This window comes from Artibeus jamaicensis, unplaced genomic scaffold (genome assembly GCF_021234435.1).
Source record: "Artibeus jamaicensis isolate MK-2021 breed Jamaican fruit bat unplaced genomic scaffold, CSHL_Jam_final scaffold_369, whole genome shotgun sequence".
Taxonomy (NCBI): domain Eukaryota; kingdom Metazoa; phylum Chordata; class Mammalia; order Chiroptera; family Phyllostomidae; genus Artibeus; species Artibeus jamaicensis.
In genome coordinates, this window is record NW_026522042.1 from 17,299,417 (window position 1) to 17,324,102 (window position 24,686).

Below are 24,686 nucleotides of genomic sequence, written 5' to 3' on the forward strand. Positions count from 1 at the left end.
TATTATTTTTGCATTATAGCTAAAAGAAAATATGTGATTTTATTATTTGGTATTTTCTGAGAGTTATTTTGTTGGAAGTGAATTATGCTCCATTTTTTGTTTTAGATATGCTTGAAATAAATGGCTATTTTTCAGAGTAAGCTTATCAATGCCAAGTTTTAAAAAATCATTTTTGTACCATAGAGAAACTTCATACTGTTTATTAACTTTCAGCCACATGAGAATCTCTCTCTCTCTCTCCCTCTCTCTCTCTCCAGCTATTTTTTTCAGCTATTGGGTTCTAGAATTTGGGATCCTAACAATATTTTCTCACAACAGAGGAAGTATTTTTAACATTGTTCTAACAGAGGAGAAGGAACATCTACCCCTTTCTTTCTCTCTCTACACACACATTTTATTTTTTAACACAAGCAAAAATAAGATCTTTAATACATAGGTCCATACTGGCATGTTTTTCAAATGTCCACATTATTTTAAAACTGCCATTTTAAGAATACAAATGTAAAACAGATAAAAATTTTCTCTAAAATTCATTGTATATAGCGGCTAAACAAAGAAGTCTATATAAGTAACTGATGTGTGTATGTGTATGTGTATACACATGTTTTTGCATCTATAGAAAAGACCTATAGATATTATGCTTCATTTAGAACTTTCATAAACAAGGATGTCAGGAGATGGGACGAGCTTATCACTGTGAAGATCGTTTCCTCTTTTGCAGAGAGAGAGAAGCTATGTTATATCAGAACCCCTTTCCAGTTTAAGTTAATGAATTCTGTAACTGAAAGGGTACAGAACATACACAAAAGCAGCTTCATGCATAGTGGATCCTTAAATCATAATGTGGAATTTGATTTTTTAAAGAATATTTTAAGCTTCATCTATATTATCATAAGTAAGCAAAAAAAGCAAATTATTTGATTGTATCTGTTCCTAAATGAACCATTCCTTTTTAATTTTTTTAACCTTCCCTTTTGACTTATTCCAGTGTATTCTGTTAAGAGCATTGGCTTTTTTTCCAGTAAGAATGATTTCTTTAGGTTTTAATACTGTTTGCAAATGCACATCACTTACCACATTTACCCTTCATATCCTAAATCTTTAGTGCCTGACCTCATCTTAATCCAATCTTTGCTTTTGCTTTTCTTCTGGATCAGATAGCAGAAATGGATTCCTTAGAATACCCTTTAAGTTTTATAAATCTTGTTTTCTAAGACTGCAGCCATCAGTGGAGTAGAGAGCAAAATCTGTGTGAGGAAAATCTACATCGATGTCTTTTTTAGTCAACGATAACTGTGACAGTGAGACTACAGAACAACCAGTAGCCAAGGTTGCATCAGATTCTATGCAGCAGCAGCAGCATCTTCTGGACAAAAAGAAAAAATGTGAAATGACAGCAACGAGACTGTAATTAGTGGAAAATAGTTACATACTAATAACACTCTCTTTCTTCTCAGGTTGTTATTAGAAATGTAAACAAAATTTAAAACAGAAAATGTATAAGCTCTCATTGTTTATAAATCTCTCAATTAACTTTTCACTTAAATGTGGTATTCTAAGTATGATTTGACATCCTAGTTTTTAAAGAAGGAGATCATGTTTGCTCATTATGAAATATAATTAGATCTTCTGTTAAAATAGTCACGTGCAGTTGCACTTTTACCTTTCACATTATGAAAACTGCATTATCTTTTCCAGCTGGCAGTTTATCTTAACCATTTAAAACAGCTTTTGTGAATTAATACTGTAATCAACTATGTATAAACAAGACCATGTGTAAGTTACTTTTTAAATAATATTTTTATTTATTTATTTCCAGATAGAGGAGAAGGAAAGGAGAAAGAGAGGGAGAGAAACATCAGTACGTGGTTGCCTCTCACACCTCCCACCCAACTGGGGACTTGGTCCTCAACCCAGGCACATGCCCTGACTGGGAATTAAACCAGCAACCCTTTGGTTTGCAGTCTGGCACTCAATCCACTGAGTCACATCAGCCGAGGCTAATAGTTACTTTTAAATACAGTGAGTTCACATTTGTTTTCATGTTTAGGGATTTGAAATAAAGCTTATTTTAGAAGCTTATCATTTAAAAGTATTGATAAAATTCTATAAATATTAAGGAGCTGGACAAGACAAGAAACCAGTAATTATATTTGAATGAGGGTTCCCAACCTCCCTTCCCTCAGGTAGGAAGGTTACAAGACCAGACTTTAGATGTTTTATAAAAAGAACACTTAGTTGGTGCCTATATAGCACACTGTAATACACTGTAGATTTACCAGTACTACAATCAGGCACTAATGGGAGAGAATGTGATACGTCTTATATAAAAACAAAATGAGCAGTATTCGCAAGTCTAACCATTATGGAAAACAGTATGGATTTTTCTCAGAAAAATAAAAATCGACCTGCCTTTTGACCCAGCAATTCCACTGCTAGGATTATATCCTAAGAATCCTAAAACATCAATATCAAAGAACCTATGCACCACAATGTTCATAGCAGCACAATTTACAATAGCCAAGAGTTGGAAGCAACCTAGGTGCCCATCAGTAAATGAATGGATCCAAAAATTGTGGTACATATACACAATGGAATTCTATGCAGCAGAGAGAAGGAAGGAGCTACTACCCTTTGCAACAACATGGATGGAACTGGAAAGCATTATGCTGAGTGAAATAGGCCAGGTGCTGAAAGACAAATACCATATGATCTCACCTTTAACAGGAAGCTAAACAACAAAACAAACAAGTAAGCAGAAAAAAAAAACCAAAAAACAAAGACACTGAAATAGAGAACAAGGGGATAGTGACCAGAGGGGGAGAAGGAAGGGAAGTTAAGGGGAAAAAGGGGGAGGGATTTGGAGGAACAAATAGGAAGGACACAGGGACGAGAACTAAGGGGGGGGGGGAGGAAATGGGAGGGAGGTGGGGAGCAAGGGGCAGGGGAGGCTGGGATGGGAAAAATAGACAAAAAACTGTACTTGAAAAATAACTAAATAAAATTAAAAAAAATGAGTATACTATGTTACAAACAACAAAATGAATAAATTTTACATAATGTTAATTAAAAAAAATAATAATAAAATTAAATAAATTAAAAAAAAAAAAGCAAGTCTTGCTTTCTTTGACCCAATGCTATCATTTATTTATGTAAAATCCACCTGCATATAGAATTTTTAACCTTTTGCTGTTTTATGAAAAGACAAAAACATTATTAACAGTGGTGAGCAATGTGGAGTTTACTATATGATTTTAGGTAAAACTGAGCTTTACCAATGCAGGTTTGAGTCAGATGTCCCTGGAAAATGATTTTAAAATTGTGTTAAACATTACGGGTCTTAGCAGCCTTCTGCCTTGAGCACAGTAAACTGCTGCTCACCCTCCAGAACTTCACATTCGTCTCTCTCCTATTACCAAAAGTTGCATCTTTCTTTCTTTGGGCCAGCTACTGAGTTCTAGAGTTTGGGATCCTAAAAATATTTTCTCATAAAAGCCAGTCTCCAGCTCAAGAAAGTCTTGCACTAGCTGCTGAGAGAATAAAATAATCTCCACATGATTGCATGCATTAATTTCTAGCCTCTTTAAACACAGACACACACTCACCATCTTTTCCTATTTTCTGCTTCAAAGGATCTTTTTCATTTAGAGGCCCTAGAAATTAATTTTTTTGAAAACAGATAATTTTCCAGGTGCTTTCATATTAAATATTGCCAAGCTCCACATGTGAGAGAATTAGATTATTACTGGATCAAAACCTGAAATTTATTAAAGTAAAACATGATTTTAAAAGTCCATATGAAAAATTCATATCTGTGTATTTCCTATCACATTTCAGGTTATGTTACTTGATGACATTTTATCACGTGTAATTGATACTCCCAGCATTATAAGCCAGGGGAAGGAAATAATATTATTTTTTGTGTATATTTATCTGACTTTTGTACTGTGCTAAACTTTGTGGGCATACACCTCAAAGAAGTTATTTAATGTGATGACTTTATTGTTGCTTTCTTGTGTATTATGTGTTGAATTGAAAAATGATGCTTATGTGTTTTGTGTATATAAACCACTCCGTAAAAATAAAGCTATTGACGTCTATTTAAAAATTCATTTGCGTCAAGTAGAAATTCTATTTCCCCTCTCTACAGGATCCTGTCAAATATGCTTATCAATTAGTAGGACTAACTGATATCAGGGAAACTTACAGTGGGTCTAGGTACCATACAGCCAATAAACGTTCATTATATAATTCAAATAATAATGACTGGGCTTAATGTTCAAGAAGTTATCAAGACTTGTAGTAATAGTAAATGGAAACACTGGAAACTACAATTGTTATTCTCAGTTAGGAATCATTACTTTTAGGCTTGGTAAGTGTTTGAAGGCAAGAAGACTCCAGCTGCCTGTGTCAGTCTTCCCTTGAACCTGAAAGAGGATCAAACCAATATCTTCTCTACCTCATAGTAAGATAGCCTTGGCGGGGAATGCTAAATCATGATATAACACTTGGGAAAGGGAAGTCGCTTTTAGCTTAATCTTGAAATAAAAGAAGCAAGTGTTTCTCCACTAAGCAGTAGTAAGTACTTCTTTCAAAGTCAAATCTGAACTACATAATTCATCGGAACCAATCAGATGTTTAGATCCACTTCTCTTTCTCTCTCTTAACTTCCTTCCCTACCTCTCTCCTTCCCTCCCTACCTACCTCTCTTTCTCTTCTTCCTCTTCCTCCTTTTTTCTTCCCATTCTCTTTCTCTCCCCCTTCTCTCCTCTACCCTCCATTTTTCTCTCTGTCTCTCTCTGTATATCTTTTATTTATGCCATAGAAAATAGATATGAGTAGCTTGGGTGGTAACAATAGTTACAATTTTGAAGAACTGTTGAAGTCAAGACTCTAGACAGCACTGTTTCTCATTCTTTGCTTAAACATCTTTACAATTTTACAGATTTTTTCAAAAAACCCATCATGTACATGCGAAAACACATTATTTGGCTCTAAGAGACTATTGACATTCAACAAACCAAATACAATTAGAGAATAAATAAAAGGTTTTTTTTCCAATTTGAGAATACATGCACCGAAAGTACCAAAACATTTATATACACAATTTAGGATAAAAATCATCCAAATAATCAGCACACATATAGAAATTGTCTGGTATCACTAATTGACAAGAAATCTAAATTAAACCCAGGACAAAATCTAGCCTACAATGATGGCTAGACTAAAACAATAATTGATAAAACAATATTATTTAACTGAAACTTTCACACATTGCTGATGGGAAATTATGTTTGTTCAGTCAGTCCATTCAACTCAGTTTTGCTGTTTGGATTAAAGGTTTTGCCTTCATCATTTATGTTATTTTTAAACCTCTTACTCATTTTGATGTTATCATAAATAAAGTAGTTTTCTTAACTTTAGTTTCAGATTGTTTATGGCTGGTGTACACAAATACAATTAATTTTTGTACATTAATCTCAAATTTTTCACCTTCCTGAATTTGCGTGTTCATTCTGGTAGGTTTATTTTTATCTTGATATTTTCTATCTCCTAGATTATTGCAACTATGAAGAAAGATAGCTTTGCTTATTCATTTCCAGTCAGGATACTGATTATTTATTTTGCTGGTCTAATAAGCCAGACAAATTTACCTTGTGAGTTCTTCCTTGAATCATTAGTTATATAAAAACTTCCACTTTAATTTTTATTTATATGATTTCCAAATTACCTTCTGGTATAGATTTTTAATTTAACTATGCTGTCTTTGAGGACTAGGCTTTGTATGGTCTTACTTTTTTATTTCTCAAGGTTTGTCTCATGGCTTATAATATCACCTATCCTAGACAATGTATTATGTGCATTTGCAAAGAATGTGTATTCTGCTATTGTTAGGAAGTGTTCTATAAATGTATCTTAGGTCTAGGAGGTTTGTAGTTCATTCCAATATTGTTCAATAGTGTATTTAGGAATGGCTTAATGTCCCTTCATTTTGATATACAATTTTGCTGAATATAGAATTCTTCATTGATAGCCAGTTTCATTCAGTGATTTTAATATGTCATCTATTCCTTTAGGCTTTCATTGTTTCTAATATGCCACCTGTTAATCTTATTATTTTTAAGCTTGAACACTCAGTTTTCTCTTGGTATTTTGATAACTATACCTTCATTTTTATTCTCAATGGTTTAAGTATCATGGGAAGATGGCTTCCAATCTGTCCTATTGGACATTGTTGAGACTCTTGCCTGTGTAGACTGATGTTTTTTTTTTAAATTAAATACTACACTCAAACAGAAAATTTATCTCTCCTTCAACTTTTCATTCTATCCAGGCTCCCAAAGGATTAGATGATGCCCAGTGGTGAGGCATTTACTCAATCTTTCAGTTGAAATCATCTCTTTCAGAGACACCCTCACTGACAGACCCAGAAATAACTTTTTACCAGCTGTCTGGGCCTCTCTCAGCCCAGTTACCATGTAATAGGAGCCATCACCATAGGCACCTCCTCAAGCAAACTGTAAGCTTCTTTTTGCCAGACTTGTGTTTGTTTTGTTATCTATCTACCTGTATGTGTGTGTGTGTGTGTGTGTGTGTGTGTATATATATATATATATATATATATATAATTTAAATGTGTATTGAATAAGTGAATCTGTAGATTAAAGTTGGCCATTTATAATACACATTTAATTTGCTTTATAGGATGAAAGGTTATAAATACCATGCATTAAAGCCAAATTTACCGTTATTTAACTTTTATTGTTATTATTTATGTTTTATTGTATGGGAAGCTCCTTTCTCTTCAGTATCATGTACCCAATGTCCTAGTTAGTTTAAATGAGTCCAGCATTTTTCACCTTTCCTTATTTCTCTATTAGTTCACATAACCATTAGATATTGTAAAATTATAATTTCATTTATTTCTATGGAAAAGATGTGATTAAATAACATCATATTTAAAGCTAAGCATATTCTAATATATGGAGTAAAACCTATATAACATACAGTACAAAATACAGGTTAAGTAAAAAGTTCAGCCCTACAATAAGATTACAGAATTATAACTTATGCTCATTGTGATAAAACCAAGAAATGGCACCATCCTAAAAAAATGTTTGTTTGGGAAAAATAAGCAAGGATGGAAATGTGGAACATTTATCTCTGTATTAAATGACAAATGACAAGAAAAGTGTCTTGTACTTTGGAGTTTTGATTCAGTAATAAGAGCTTACTACATGTTCTTAAGTTCCAGTTTCTTCATATAAAAAATAAAATGTATACAATGATTATAATTCTAAGTGCAAAAGATTTATATGAATATAAAATGTTAGTATTAGCTGCTACAACTACTACCATCACCGATAAAAAATAAATGTTTCCGATCATTTATCTTTTTCCATGTATGGTCTCATTTACTCCTCCTCCTTAATAGATATGCCCTATTAAGAGCATCTTGTATTTTTGCATTCAGTAAAGAATGAAGAACCTAACTTTCACTGAGATCAAATAAGTTGCTCTTGAACATATGACTCTCCCTCTGAGCAAAGACTGGAATGCATACAATGTGAAGTCTTCACTCTTAACTACAATGTGCAATATATGTGAATATTCTCCATTAGGAGACTAATCATTTGTACAATCTTGCTCACTTATTCTGGATAAAAAGAAGCTTTAACATATTCATAACATATGAATACAAAGCAGTCAGTAAGCACTTGTTTGCTTCCTAAAGCCTGGTGAGATTCACCTGCAGTAATACAAATCAATTGGAGTATCACTCTCACCACACGTCTGGCAACAAAGAGCTCCCAGTGAATGGAAAATTACAAGGGCTGGATTTATTCCATTTACCAAATGAAAACTACAATCTTGTCTTTTTCTTAGTAGAGACAGATCCAATAAAATACTTCATTCTGCATATGCCAAGCACTGCTGTTTGGACAGTCACAGCACCAACTCTTCCTTTCATAACGGTGCATTTGTGGGTTTTTTGTACCGACCAATCAAGGCTATTTACTTCACTTAGAACATCTCCTGCCAAAAAGGCAATTTTGTGTATAAATGGCTCTAATCTGGGAAGCCATCCAAAAGAAGTCATTCAGGTAAATAACAGTGTGATTTACATGCAGGTGCAAAACATAAACTTAGGAATAGTTTGAAAATGGGAAAGAAAGATAAGGAGCAGGATTAACTAGACTTTTCCTTTGCTATTTCAAACATTCCAGAAATGTTACATTTTGTTTGATTATCATTTTTAGATTTAAAAGTAACTCTTTCTTTGAGATTTGTTTATCCATTTTGCTTTTCTAAAAATAAATATTAGCATCATGAGTAATGGCCACATAGTATCTAGTAGCGGAATATACTATTATATTAGAAAAAAAGTCTTTTCTGCTTGACAAAAAGAAAGAAAGAAAAGACAAGGAAAAAATCACTCTAAGTAGATACATTCATATATGAAGACACAATGCAAATTTTTTCTACTTTTATCTTCTCATACAACTATAATATCTTACTTGTTTTTCAAGCACGAAGCAACCATATAAACCATCTACAAAACAAAATTAGAATGAAACATTAGAAGAATAGAAAGGTTATAGGCTGTGGGAGAAGTTCAAGGTATATCTATCAACAATACTGCCTCTGGATCTCTTTGAACTTAAAAACAAATCATGAGCTATTGAAACTATAAAATAAAGGATCGAATCACGTTTTGTGAGATGTAGAGTTATGGTATTTCTTTCCTTTGTCTTGAGTACTCTTTCAAGTTCTGATTGGCTGACAGTGGTATCTGGGGTTCAGGAGAAACATGCAGATGGCACAAAAGCTAGTGGGGCATCCAGTGACTGGTATTTTTGTGTCAGCACCAAAAGGTACTACAAAGGAAAACTTGAAGCCCTGGCTGGTGTGGCTCAGTGGATTGAGCACAGGCCTGTGAACCAAAGGGTCGGGACACATGCCTGTGTTGTGGGCCAGGTCCCCAGCGGGAGACACATGAGAGGCAGCCATGCATTGATGTTTCTCTCCCTCTCTTTCTCCTTCCCTTCCCCTCTCTCTAAAAATAAATAAATAAATTATTTTTTAAAAACATCATTTATGTGGGTAAAATGATGTAATAGTTATAAAACATTTCTTAATAAAAGTAATTTGTAAATGGGTTTATAAAAATAAAAGGAAAATAATTTTAAATTATTTAATGAATGAATGTAATGCTTTACAAAATGTTACTAGCCAGTATCTTAGATATCCCAGGCATTACACCTTTTTAAATTTCTCTTTAAGGGATTTAACAACAGTGTTTCTCATGTGTTAAACAAAATGTGACATAATCTTCCTAAATATGAAAACTAAAATATATATTAACAGATGCATTTTTTGTTTTTTTACAGCCACTTCATGTTCCAAGTAGTATATTTTTAAAGATTTTATTTGTTTATTTTTAGAGAGAGGGGAAAAGAAGGAGAGAGAGAAACATCAATGTGCAGTTGCCTCTTGTGCACCCCCTGTGGTGACCTGGCCTACAACCCAGGCATGTGCTCTGACTGGGAATCGAACTGGCAAACCTTTGTTTTGCAGGCCCATGCACAATCTACTGAGTGACACCAGCCAGGGCCCAAGTAGTATTTAAAATGTTTTCTGTGTGATGTCAGCATTGTTCAGGAAAATATAAATAGACTATTTCTCAAATAAGTAGATGAATATTGACCAGAACAAGGCCTTTCTGAAATATCAAGTAGATTGCTGGTTTATAGTTATGCATGTTTGATTTACATTTTATTTTGGCACATATTAAACTCTGTTACATTAGATAAAACACATAATTATTTGAATCTCCTTTTATTCATTTGTAATAGTTGGTGTAGAGAGCATAGAAAATAGATGGAAGATAGAAAAGAGGAAAGAGGAAGGTATTTCAGAAATAAACAGGGAAGTTAGAAATTAAACCCATGCAAACCCTAAGCCAGTAGTTTATGAACGTGTTCAATAACAACTCTTTGTCCTAGCTGAGGAATGAATTCAAGGGAAAAGTTCTATGATGTAAATTACCAAGCAAATTTATTTTTCTCTTTTCTACAAATATATTTTAATGTAATATTATTTCATATCTATTCAGATTCCTGTGCATTGTTCCTATAAAGCCTTACTTTATTTTCCTGATTTACTTACTAATTAGTAATAGTTGAAGTACACAGAAGACTTTAATATTTTCTCTAAATTTATGACCCTGAAATTAGATCATTTTAAAAGTATTTCTTTCTCTTTTTATTTATTTATGTGTAGAAGGGAAGAGAAGGAGAAAAAGAGAGAAATATTAGTGTATGGTTACTTCTCGTGTGTCTCCTGCTGGGAACTGGCTTGTACCCAGGCATGTGCCCTGACTGGGAATCCAACCATAATCCTTTGGTTTGCAGGCCTGCGCTCAATCCACTGAGCTACTCCAGCCAGGGAGAGATTAGATCATTTTAAAAACAACTCTTGTGTGTTAATTGAATGCATACCGTTTGTAATATTTAATTGGATAATCGTAAGTATGTTTTCTAAGAAAGTGGTGATAAATCACTAGAAAATAAAAATTGTTTTAAGCAAACGTTAGGTAAGTACTCATTATGTAATAGGAGCCCTAGCACTATTGGTGATGGAATAATATATATATATATATATATATATATAATATAAATATATACGAGATGGCTACCCAGGGAACATTTTGTGATCTTTGACAAAAGATGTGGCTCTAAATAAAGATGTTCACATAGATATTTTGGAAATTCAACTGGGTCCAGGGCAATTGAACAGGATGAAGGAAGAAATGGATACTTTATTTATGAATAAAATCCAGATAAACTGCTCTTTGCAGAAGTAGATACTCCTGTATGTTGGAAATACCTGCTTTAGCGATTTGTGGAATTGGGGAAATGCATATGGTTAAAGATAATAATTTATATACCCACACTATTTACATTGTCCTTTATTAAACTCTGATGGCAATATAATGGACATCTTTTTGCTAAATACCACATCATACATGTTCATATCATTATTAATATAAAATATAAAAAACAAAATAAACATAAATAAAATTTAGAAATTTAAAAATATATAAAACGTACAATCCATAGTGAAATTTCTCAGGAAAGCACTGCTCCCAAAATAAGCACTCAAGCATGTCCTATTGATCATCTTCTTGAACAAGCACTCAAACATGCTCCACACCTTTTTCTGGTCCACACACACATACACATGCCTGTGAACACATGCAGTTTTCCCACTTGTGCACCTAGCTCCTCTGTATTCCAGTACTGGAAGATATGGTTAATTAAATAATTTAGCCTGTTAGAACTTATTATAAATGATAACATATTCACTACCTACTCAGGGCATTATCTATATATTTGTGTGAATATAAATATATACTAATTTACACAGGCTACATTTTAATAGTGAAAATGCTTTGTTAAATTTTACGTGAATCTCAAAAATAAAGAGCCAAATAGTGATCCTAGGAGAAATTAATAAAGCAAATTAAACTCAAACAACAACAACGACAAACAAAACTCTTCTGTTTGAAGATGTATGGAATCAACTGAGTTGATGAGGACTTGAAGAACCATATGTAAAGAGGATGCTTTTTTTATGTGAGTCAAGGTCAACTTTGTACACTTGCTTTACCTACCTGTGCATTTGCTGGGGTTTGACTTGGGGAAAAACATCTAAGAAGTCTGCATAGAGATGTTAATATAAAAGATTAAAGTAGTGTTCAGAAAAATCTCATAATAGGGTGCCATGAAATTGAATACTGGTGTCACAAAGTTATTCAGGACATTAAGGACAAAATTCTAGTGAGAAAGAAAGTACACACATATGAACTTCACTGTCTGATCTAGTTTTCTACTTGTGAGTTGTTGCTATTGTGAAGATTTTTTTTTAGTATCCTTACAGTACATTCTGAAAATAGTTTGGTATCTTGGTGGCTCTGGCACAATACAAAAGCTGAGCCTTGCATTCATCAATGATAAGCCTTCTTTTAGAAGATAACTGAGGTGTACTTAGTCTCCAAATCCACATTGGTCAGTACAGATCCTGATTAATTTGACATGAATCGTGCACAGGCTGATTACCAGAAGATGAATTGTTTTTCTAGGAAGATAACATCATTGAGGGCCTCCACAATTTTTCATATAAAATGTCCAAAACCTAATAAAAACTAACAGGATTATAGCCTAATAGCAACTGAACAAGTTATTAAAAATTCATAGAAATGCAAAGGTTCAAAGTGCAGTTGAAACAATTTTTACTGCAGAATCTAAATTACAAAATGCTTAGAATTATTGTAAAGCTCCAAAAACTAGGACACTGTGGATTGGTAAAAGATAATATAAACCAAAGGGATGACATATTAAATTCAAAACAAACCTGCATATATAGGGACATTTAATTTGACAAAATGACTTTACAGAACAGTAAGTAGATGAGACTTTTAAAAAAGTTCTGGGTAAATAATGACAAAATTTATAGTTGCCAATTTGTCTTGCAGAAGAAGAAAATGCATAGATAGAATACATGCAAAGATATTATTCATACCTTCCAAATGGCTAAATTGAAAGAGAAAGATAATAAATAACACTGGGTATTGATAAACATATAAAGCACCTGGAACCATATTGCATTAGTTGCCTAGACTTAAAATTGAGAACATGCTTTAGAAAATGATTTGACAGTATCTTTAAAAACTAAAAAGATATGTCATATTATTAATCTATATTCTTTTTTACCAACAAGGCATGCACAAGGATGTTTATATCAGCATTTTTAAGGGGACAATGTTAAAATAACTTAAATATTTATTGATTTTGGTGTATTTATATTTAAGAATAAAATAACAAAGTGCAGCTACACAACAACATAAAATAAATAATGTTGAAAGAAGCCTGGCACCAAGCACAGAAATTAAATTGTGTATGATTCCATTTCCATAAAGTTTAAAAGCAAAAAATTAGTTTTAGAAATCAGAGTACAGATGCAGTAACAATGAGAATGGGGTTTAAGGGATAATTTGAAATTTGGTACCACGTATCTTGATTAAGATGTCATTTTAAATGTGAGTTCACATTGGAAAAATGAATTTTACACAGGTCAGAATGGCCATCATAAACAAAGCAACAAACAACAAGTGCTGGAGAGGTTGTGGAGAAAAGGGAATCCTAGTTTACTGTTGGTGGGATTGCAGACTGGTACAACCACTATGGAAAACAGTATGGAATTTTCTAAGAAAACTAAAAATGGATCTGCCTTTTGACCCAGCAATTCCACTGCTAGGATTATATCCTAAGAACCCTGAAGCACCAATCCAAAAGAACCTATGCACCCCAATGTTCATAACAGCACAATTTACAATAGCCAAGAGTTAGAATCAACCTAGGTGCCCATCAGTAAATGAATGGATCAAAAAACAATGGTACATTTACACAAGGAAATTCTATGCAGCAGAAAGAAAGAAGGAGCTCCTACCCTTTGCAACAGCATGGATGGAACTGGAAAGCATTACGCTAAGTGAAATAAGCCAGGTGGTAAAAGACATGTATCATATGATCTCACCATTAACAGGAACCTAAACAACAAAACAAACAGGCAAGCAAAATATAACCAAAGACACTGAAATAGAGAACAGGCTGACAGGGACCAGAGGGGAGAGAAGAGGAAATTTCAGGGGAAAAGGGGAAGGTTTTACATGAACAAGTATAAAGGACACATGGACAAAAACTAAGGGGGGTGGAAATGGGAGGGAGGTGGGAAGTACTGGGGGGGTGGGCTGGGATGGGAGTAAAAGATGGAAAACTGTACTTGAACAAAAATTAAAATAAATAAATTTTAAAAAATTAAAGAAAGAATGAGAAAAGTCCACTAACTGCTATAACAGTTCCCAAAATTCAATATCTTAAAAATAAAACTTTTTTCTTGTACATTTAAAGTATGCACACTTAAAATCTGCATGTTCAAAATATTTTTAAACTGAAAAATTCTATCCAAAATTCTATTCTATTTATTTTCTTCTAGTTGTAGCAATTAGAGTTACCTTTTAGCTTTTATCATTTTTTTCTTTTTGATAGGCCTTGGAATTGTACAAGTTATCAACTAAATAATAACTTAAAATTAATCTGAAACTAGAACTTTAAGAAAAATACAAAGTACAGTATTAGAAACAAAAATGGGGTAGAGGAAGAAAAGAAGAATGACAAAGATATTGTTAAAGGGACATGTACTTTTGTGACCAAATTTTGATAAGCAGATATTCCCAAATGTAAAATAAAGCTGATTTATTTTAAAATAGTAATATATAAACATATATGTAGTTGTTTTTAAAATTATTTTCTTCATGCTTTGGACTTAAGTAACATGTGCCCTATTATTATTAGTGTTAGTATTTGTGTTAGCTTTAGTATTAGTATTATTTTTAATATTCTCATCAGCAAAATACTAATTTTTTTCACTTAAGGTATGAGATAATTGATCAGTTTAATCCAGAGAAAACTAAAAATGCCTGGCAAAATGCCCATGACTTATACATCCAAGTTATTGTTTTTTTGGTTGAATAAAAGTAAAAGCTTTTAAAAACTACAGGTATGGCCCTGACTGGTGTGGCTCAGTGGATTTAGCACTGGCCTGCAAAACAAAGGATCTGTGGTTTGATTCCCAGTCAGGGCGCATGCCTGGGTTGTAGGCCGGGTCCCCAGTAGGGGGCACAACAGAGGCAACCATACATTGATGTTTCTCTTCCTCTCTTTCACCCTTCTCTCTCTAGAAATAAATAAAATCTTGAAAAAAGAAAAATTACAAATATGATGAGCTTAGGAATGAATGCAACTAGTTAATTAATTGCATAAAAGCTACAAAACATTTTGTTCAAGCCAAAAACTAAATAAAATACATTTTGATATTAGCATTTTTTTCTGAATGTGCTAGACTTTCAGGATAGGAAAAGCTTGGAAGAACCACCTTGGGAGACAAAAAGAGGCATAAATGGGCCTAAGCCTGCTCTTGAGCCTAAGCCTCTACTTTAGATAAAGTACTTTTAGGTGATTAAGAAATATTAATTTGCCCTGGCTGGTGTAGTTCGGTGGATTGAGCATGGGCCTGCAAACCAAAGGATTTCAGTTCAATTTCCGGTCAGGGCACGTGCTTGGGTTGTGGGTCAGTTCCCAGCAGGGGACACATGAGAGGAAACCACACCTTGATATTTCTCTCTCTCTCTCTCCTTCCCTTCCCCTCTAAAGATAGATAAATAAAATCTCAAAAAACATAATTCACTTTAAAAAAATTTAAATGTGCACTAATAGTCTTTTGTAAATTTATGTTTACATATAAAATATAATAAAATGTTTTATGCCAGTAGCAAGACATAAACTGTGTCCCATGGTTCAGTCTGCCTTTTTTGTAGATGCCGATGTCCCCCACCTTCCCTTTGGCTATTACTTTGTCCAGCATTTATTTTTGGGTCCATGAACCCTTTAAATAAAAAGCATTTTAATTCAGTCATCTGAAGCATAGCATATGCTTTTTCAAGGTAATCAAAATATCTTACTCTTAAAAGATCTTAACTATGAAATTCCAGTTTTGGGCTTGCTTCCAAAGAGGACTAAAATAGAATTGCAGTTGCACAATAAACAAGAGTTGCTAATTGCCAATTTTGTAGAATGTCTTAGAAAAAATAGGAATATCACTTCAAAATGTGTTTTGATGGAACTTTTTCTCCTCTATTCATCTGGTTTCTGATAACTCAGGACAATTTCCTTACACTTGTGCATTTGAATGTTGCCTGTGTTTTGGAAGACAAGTTTCTTTTGTTTAATTTTCTCTTCACTAAATGCATTTTCTGCTTTTCTATTCTAGAGTTAGAGCTGTAGTGCGTTTCAAACTTTCAAGTTTATCTTCACAATATTATGCTTATGTGTTCATTTTCAAATAGCAATCTAGTAAGATTCTTAAAAATTATGGTTAAAGCAAATGATTTTAACAACATAGTCAGTAGAGTTCATGTTTCCAGTTGTTTGCAAGTAGGTTTCTGCCCTCCGCGTTGTGTGTTTTCCTTCTGCTGGACTCCTGTTTTGCTTAAATTTGAGATAAAATGGTACATTTAAGCTACAGAATTGATGATTAAAAAAATGCCCCATGAAGAGAATATGGATAGCTTTTAATTTATTTCATCCCATTGTCTGATTTTTAACTATAATTTTAAAAGAATAGATTATTTTCTTCTGGTGATCCATAAAATTATTAGGAGGAATAAGAATATGCATAAAAGTAATTATGAATTAAGTGCATTCAAAAGAATGTTTATTATATTTGTGTGAATATGACTGTGATATCTACCTTAATACGTTTTCCTTAAGAAAGCATGAAATGATTTGTACTGTATATATGCTAGGTGCCTAACATAAAATCTTCCTAACAAATTTTCCCCGCTAGCTTTCCCAGAAAACAAGATTCTTAATATGTTGATGAACTACAAAGCTGTTGGTTAACTAAGAAAGTTTTTGTATATTGTTTGTGGCTTAGAACTACTTCTCTCATCCTCACATACTTCTATCACTAATATTTTTTACCTAACTTTTTAAAATCACTTTTAATAATCCTAGATTCTTTAAAATAAGTATATTCCTTTGCTATATCTTTTCATAACTCCCCTGTACTTTCTGCGTAGTTAGTATAGCATATAATGCCTTAGATGTCATAATTTTAAGCTTTTCCCACAGGGCTGCAAATATGCTTAGGGGGGATATTTATCTACATTTTCAGAAGCTAGAAACTCTGTTTTTACATCTTTACTTTTATATTACTTATCTATCTATCTATCATCATATAATTCTATTACTAATAAATAAATTCCAAACAAATACAGATACACCATATACCTAAACTTATTTAAATGTGACCTATTGAGTAGTATGGGAAGTCGGGACAGCAAAACAGAAGGGAGAATGTTCATAACCATGAGTTTGTAACTCACATCAGACTATAAGTATCTGAAAGAATTAACTTTAAGAGGAGGATGCAAAATTTCCAGGCAACTAGGCCAAAAGTGGTTTGAGACACATTTGGATAAATCATGGCTTGGCTTGAGAGATGGGTCTTCATATGCAGTCCAAAAAAAGGACCTCTGCTGGTAACGTGAAAGCCAAGGTCAGCTTGATAGCTCCAGGAAGCCAGGAGAGGAGCTAGTTTTGTGGAAGTTGCCCGACTTTATGTACTTCCATTTCAAGCCAGAAAAGCAAGGCCAGAGATTGGCTCACAATTTCAGTAGAGAAGGATGTGTTGGAGGTTGGAGTTCAGGGGCCTGCCAGTATCTCTTGCTGCCTTTGAGCAAAGTCTGTGGCATAGCTCCTAATTATGCAAAACCCAGCCACTGTTTTCACTCCAGAGGCGATTTTCCTGAGCTTGCCACATGCTAATATGAACCCTGAAGGGAGGCAACAGAGTGCAGGTTGACATAAATATACACAATTGTTAGAAGATACAAAGAGTTAGACTTTTTCACAGAACAGTGAGGAAACCATTCAGAAGCTAAAATAGGAAGAAAGGAGGGCATCTGCCACACTTGAACATAACTCATAACAAAGATGAAGGAGGAGAGTATTCAGCAGCTTCCAGTCAGGGGAGACCACACCCTCAGGGAATTAACCAATTCAATTAGGAAAGGTTAAGGGATTTGCTCAGGGAACAGTTGAGGACAATGGAGGCTCTTGCTAATGACAGCTTGTCAGGCAGAAACAGTACACAGCAAAAGGTCTGAGAGGATGGGAAAAGGCAGAGTGTTAGGGTAGATCAGTAAGTGTGCACAATAGAATCTAAGGGTTGATAGACAGGCTGGGGTATGGGGAATTCTAGTGCTGCTGCCTTGAATGGAATGCTCTTCACGATGGCCTGGAGCTCTTGGAAAAGTGGTCTTGAAATGAGAGAAGTGATTCATGGTTACATAAAAGCTTTTCAAGAGGGAGCTGGATGTTCCCAGTTTTAATAACTTCAACTTCATGTAATGGGTTCTTCTCTTAAAGTTAGTCTGCATAATAGTGTTCTTTTAAAAAAGCATAGAATCCTCATTCCCACATTCATATTTCTTTTTTACAAAGAAAAACAAACCTCTTACCAATCTTTTATTTTAACAATGTTTTGGGATTTACACAAAACAGACAAACACCCTCCAAACACTCCTCTAGGACACTGAGTCGATCCTGGTGCTAGGAGTGTAATTCTAGAGACCCCCCCCACATACACAATTCCGTCTATTGTGCATAGCCTGGTCCAGGGGGAAGAAAATGTTTGAAAATTGATAAACATTGTTGAAAAATAGTGAACTCTATCATAGTCTAGATCTTTTATAACTTTATTACTTCCTGTTAACAACTTTTAATTTAAAGTCTTCATCATATTACTAAATTGTATATGCATAAATGTGTATATGTGTGCGCATTTTAATTTTATACCTGGTATTTATTTAAGAATTTAAACTGGGATTGTCTCTTTTTTATAGGCCTTGTAAATTTCTAACTCAAATTTTGTAATATATAGTAGACATGTGGAAAGATATGTGTTAGATCAGTCAAAAAATGAATAAATTGGTGAATTCATGCATAAGCTGTGTAATTGCTTTTTATGAATTTTCTAAGCATATTTATTTCACTTGGTACATATTGATTTAACATTTTATTTTGTACTTATTGTGTTAATATTGCATTGTAGAGATATAATATTTTATCAACAGTATACTATTATAATAAATGTATATTTTCATGTACTTCTAGTTATAAAATAAATAAGTCCTAGGCAAGCAATGTTCAATGTGGTGACTATAATTGAGAATAATGTACTGTATGTCTGAAAGTTGCTCAGAGAGCAAATATAAAACTCATCACAAGAAAATAAATTGTTATTTATTTGGGTGGTAATCAATTAGACTTATTGTTGTGTTCGTTTTGCAATATATGCATATATCAAAATATTACGTTGTGCACCTAAAACTAATGTCATGTTTTATGTCAAGTATATCTCAAAATAATTAATTAAAGTATATTTGTTCATATTTTTATATTTTAAATGATTTTCTTGCATGGATTTCTATTTCTAAAAATGGCATTTTCTAATAAAAATTATATATATACTTAATACTCATGATATAATTTGCTATGTTTATTTTTAAATGAATAATAAAATATATTGCTAATATATTATTTTAAAAAGTGAATTTTAGTAAATTCACTTAGCACAACTTTAATAACCTTAACTATTTGAAAGGGTAGAATTTGTCTTTGGCCTGGTAGCTCAGCTCAACTGGGGCGAGCATCATCTTCATAGGCTGAGTCTGCAGGTTCAGTCTCTGGTCAGGCACATACAAGAATCAACTGGTGAATACATAAATAATTGGAACAACAGATCAATGTCTCTCTCTCTCTCTCTCTCTCTCTCTCTCTCGGTTTCTCTCTCTCTGTCTTACCCTGCCACTCTCTCTTTCTAAAGTCCATAAATAAAAATTATAAATAAATAAATAAAATTGAGAGGGTAGAATTTTTCAGGTATCCACGACAGAAACATCATAAATGAGAAATGACTTAAAACTGTGATGTACAAATCATGGGCACTAATGACAAGTCACATTTTTTAAGTTTAAATTTAAGTTAATGACATTTTATAAATTAAAACTTCCATTGCCTGGGTCATACTGGCCATATTTCATATGCTAAATAGCCTTTGGTGGTTAGTGACTACCATCCTGGAAAGTACAGATATAAAATACTTCCATCACTGCAAAAATCTCCATGAGACAGCACTGGCCTAGAACTCAATACTTAGAAAAATTTAATTCCTTTTCTTACTTTTGAGGAATCTACAGCTATCAAAACTTCTGCTGTTGCTGCTCAGTTATAACTGAATTTTATAAATATGAGTAGTAAAAATAATACTAACTGCTCTTAACCCAGAGGAAATTACCGAGGTTTATCACTCAGGGTCCTAGATTTATCTGGGTAATTTGAAGAGAGGGTAATAAATTACCTCCATGCAGTGGTGTGGATGGGTACAGGGAAACTATCAAGGAAGAGCAGCACTGTTAGTTAGGTCAGTCACAACAGGAGCATCCTACCAACCCAGGGTTGAAGGAGCAAGGGGAGTGAGGAGGAGACAGGTGTGTGATGACCTAGGACATTTAGAAAGCAGCTAATACGGAGTTTGGGCAGCCGATTGACTGGTACTCTGACTGTGCTTTTGTTTCTAGTTTTTAGAATGAAATAAGGATCAAAGTTCTTACTTTTGTCATCCAGCAGATATTTTAAAATTAAACATGCACACACAAATGTGGGGGTTCATAAACATAAAAGCAAAAAACACACAGAAAATACTAAAGAATGGTAATGCTTGTGAGTGAAAGCAAAGCCTCCATTCATATTTTAGAAGGGCTTCTTTAATTTAAATATAAAACCATATGCTCAAATTGCCCTGCACATAACAGAGAAGCCCTTTATATAATTAGTTATAAAAAGTGGGGTCCAATTCTGTTCACCTCTGACTTCTGAATGTGTTGTCTTAATTATGTTTCAGTATGGCTTTCTCTAGTATACCAAATGAGCAAAACAAGGCTTACAGTTGCTTGTATAGAATAAGACATGCGGGTTATGATTATTACAATAGCTTTATTAACTGTGTTTCTTGTACTCATAACTGTAAACCTCATTTTGTTCACCCCTGTATGGAAAAAGAACTATTACAGAAACACAGAACTTTTGAACTCCACACCCGAGTTAGTAAAGTACTTATCTACAATTTGTATCCAAATTCCAGGCAAATATTGGAATGCACATGGGTTGCAGGTCACATGTTCCCCTTAGAAAATGTTTGACCTTCTTACAAAGCCAGGATCACATCTACGACATGGGAGGGATAATTATGTAACAGTTTTATTTGAGCCCCTGAGCATGTCTCCTCAGCCCTGTCTAGAAATACTGTCCTCGTAAGTGAAATGCTCCAATCGTGAAGGCAGCAATATCTCTGTATTTAGCAGGCTTAGCAACCTATCCTGGAATTATGGCAGTGCCTCAGAAGCAACACCATACGTATGAACAACTAGACATGTGTAGGACAATGCTGTCCCAAGTAATAATTCATCTTCTAAAAGTATACATTTTGCTTTAATTAGTTTTTAGTTGTATAGCTTCCCTGTGTTAAAAACATTATATAAAAGACAAACTACCACCCTGGCTGGTGTAGCTCAATGGATTGAGCGTGGGCCTGCAAACCAAACAACCATGGTTTGATTCCCAGTCAGGGCACATGCCTGGGTTGCAGGCCAGTTCCCAACAGAGAAGTCAGGCACAAGAGGCAACCACACATTGATATTTCTCTCCCTCTCTCATTCCCTTCCCCCTCTAAAGATAAATAAATAAAAATCTTAAAAAAAAGAAAATTACTATCAATCCTTCAATAGATGTCTTATTTTTTTATTTTTAATAACTGGATATTTATATGCTAAAATTAAAAAGCCCCTTTTCTTTAATATTTAAAATTGTCCACATGTCTGGAATTTACTTTGCTTCTCACTGTCTCCTTCTATGGCCTTTGTTTTTCTGGTTAATTGAGTGAATGCCTCATGTACTAGTTATATTTGCAAGCAATCAATATACACACAAGTTCAGAGGAGAAACTTATTTAAATAGAAGTGGGAGGGGATTAGAAGCTTCAACACCTTCTCCAGGTTTAAACAACTCCATTCTCCTCTAATTCCTCTGTCCACTTCTCTATATCCTTCTACTAATTAATTGAGAGAAAGAACCTTTTCTCACTGCTTGGAGTCTTGCCTTTTACTAAGACATTTAGTTATTTAATTAGATGAGAACAAAAATGTAGGCCTTCTACTTACATTTCCTATGGTCAGTAAATTTGTTTAATACCTTTCTTTAATTTGTTCTATTACAATCTCTGTATGGTCAATCAGAGTCCTCAAGATACTATATAAGTAATTATGAGCTAATAAACTCCATTGAAGAATTTATCAGAAGTTTTAAAGTTACACAGTAATAGCCAATTTACTCTTAATAGTCTCTGCCTATTATGTGGTTCCTTGGTTATCATGCCAGATCATTCACATAGGTCAGATCAAATAATTAGCCAAGGTTCTTGTTCCATTTGCTAAAGTTTAAGGAATAAGTAATATCAGTGGCTTGGTTTTTATAAATCACATATTTTAATATAAAAACCAAGAAGTCAATGGGTTGACATGCAGAATGGTCTCATGGTCTCTCTTTACATGGACATCTGGACCAAGTAGCTAACAAAATGCCTCCTATGTTATCTCATGCTCCATATTGATTAGAGGATCAGCACTATGGAGGTGCATATGCAGTTCATATTAATAGGTGAAACTAACTTGATATAGCTGTCTATATCTAAATCCACTAAAGATAATACTAAGATCATGGATTATACAAATAAACAAAAGAGCAAAGACATCCTGTATAAATTAGGTATAGCAAAAACAAAACAAAAAGGTAGGAAATAACAGATCTCCCAAAGTAAATGACATTTAACAATATTCACTTCATATCATGGTTACATGATACGAAACCTACTTCAGAGGAACTACTCTAAACAAAGTTCAGCTTGGAGACTCTGCCTCCAGCCTGGGACCCAGTGTGACTCTTCACTGAAGGCCAGGAAGAGTGCATTAAAACTGTGTGTATTCTGGGGCCCAGAGAGAGCAGCAGCAGATTACCCAAGAAAAACTATTCTTCACGATCACAGAAGCATAAGTGGATGAGTTGAGCCAGGGAAACACAATAGAAACATCTGTGTACCATGCATCAAATTATATCTCATTTGTCAAAGTCATCTGGAGTCATCTGGACAAGCCCATAGGCAAGCTCTGAGGGTAAATAATCTGCCCACCTTGACACAAGCACAATGAAAATGGAGTTTAAATATTCTCGTTTCAAGAAGATAGGAGGTATGAGTGAACATTGATGAAGAATAATCTAATCTGAGAATTAAATTTGAATTTTATGTGATGCGTTTAAATACATGATGGTTTAGTACACAGTAAATAAAATTGTCCTCTTTGGATATGTATACCATATACATTTTCTTCTTTTGGTATGTGTGTATATATTCTTCATGCACTGAATGCTAATATTATTCTTTTGAAAGTACGGGCATGGATTTTGTAATTTTCTACATAAAAAACCTTTTCCTTATTTTAGTCAGTCTCCTTTATTAATTTAAGCATTTTATTTTTTTATTTCATGTCTTATTCACCAATCTTTTATTCATTCATTCATTCATTCATTTATTGTTGTTCAAGTACAGTTGTCTGCCTTTTCACCCCACCACTTCCCCCAACTCCAGGTGTCCTCACCCCCTCCCCTGGTTCCATAACCCCTTGGCTTTGTCCATGTGTCACTCATTGTTGTTCCTGTAAACCTTTCATTCTTTCCCCCTCATGATACCCTCTCACCTTCCTTCTGGTTACTATTAAATTGTTCTTAATTCCAATGTTTCTGGTTATAGTTTGCTTACTTATCTGCCTTTTTGATCAGGTTCTACCTAAAGGTGAAATTACATGGTATTTGTCTTTCATCGCCTGGCTCATTTCACTTAACATAATGCTTTCTAGTTCCACCCATGCTGTCACAAGAGTAGGAGTTCCTTCTTTCTTTCTGCTGCATAATATTCCATCATGTAAAAGTACCGTGGTTTTTTAATTCATTCATTTGCTGATGGGCAGTTAGATTGCTTCCAGCACATGCCTATTATTAATTGTGCTGCGATTCATAGGACTCCACTCTAGGAAGACAAACAATCCAATTAAAAAATGGACAAAATACTTGAACAGACAATTCTCTAATGAGGATACACAGAGGGCCCAGAGACATATGAAAAGATGCTCAGTATCACTAGCCATCAGAAAGATGCAAATTAAAACCACAATGTGATACCACTTCACACCAGTGAGAATGGCCATAATGAAAAAATCAACAAACAAGTGTTGGAGAGGATGTGGAGAAAAGGGGACCCTAGTGTACTGTTGGTGGGAATACAGCCTGGTGCAGCCACTGTGGAATACAGTATAGAATTTCCTCAGAAAACTAAAAATTGAACTGCCTTTTGACCTAGCAATTCCACTGCTGGAATTATACCCTAAGAACCCTTAAACGCCAATTCAGAAGAACCTATGTACCCTAATTTAAGCATAATGACCACAGGGAGATAGTCAAATATAAAAACACAGAGCTGAGTGTTTAATAAATTTGAATATAATTGTTATTTTAAAATTAATTATAAGTAAATTTTGAAGATATTTTATATGGAAACATTAATTTTTAAATGTCAAAGATTTACTAGCAGGGATTATAAATGATGACCAAAAAATCCTTTGTTTTGTATTATTATTTATTTTAATCAAGATGCCAAAATAAATCAATTTGCTAAAGTAGAAAAATAAATAACATATATTTAAATTAATTTTTATTTAGTAATTATAAGTAATGATTTATGTTCCTGTGTGATCACAAAAGGTAATTATCATTTTTAAAAGCTTGAAAAACTGGCATGCTTAAATTAAAAAACTACAAACTCTTAAGCGTAATAACATCTAAGGACTAAATTGAAGATATCCTGCATTAAAGAAAAAAATTTAAAAAGGAAGT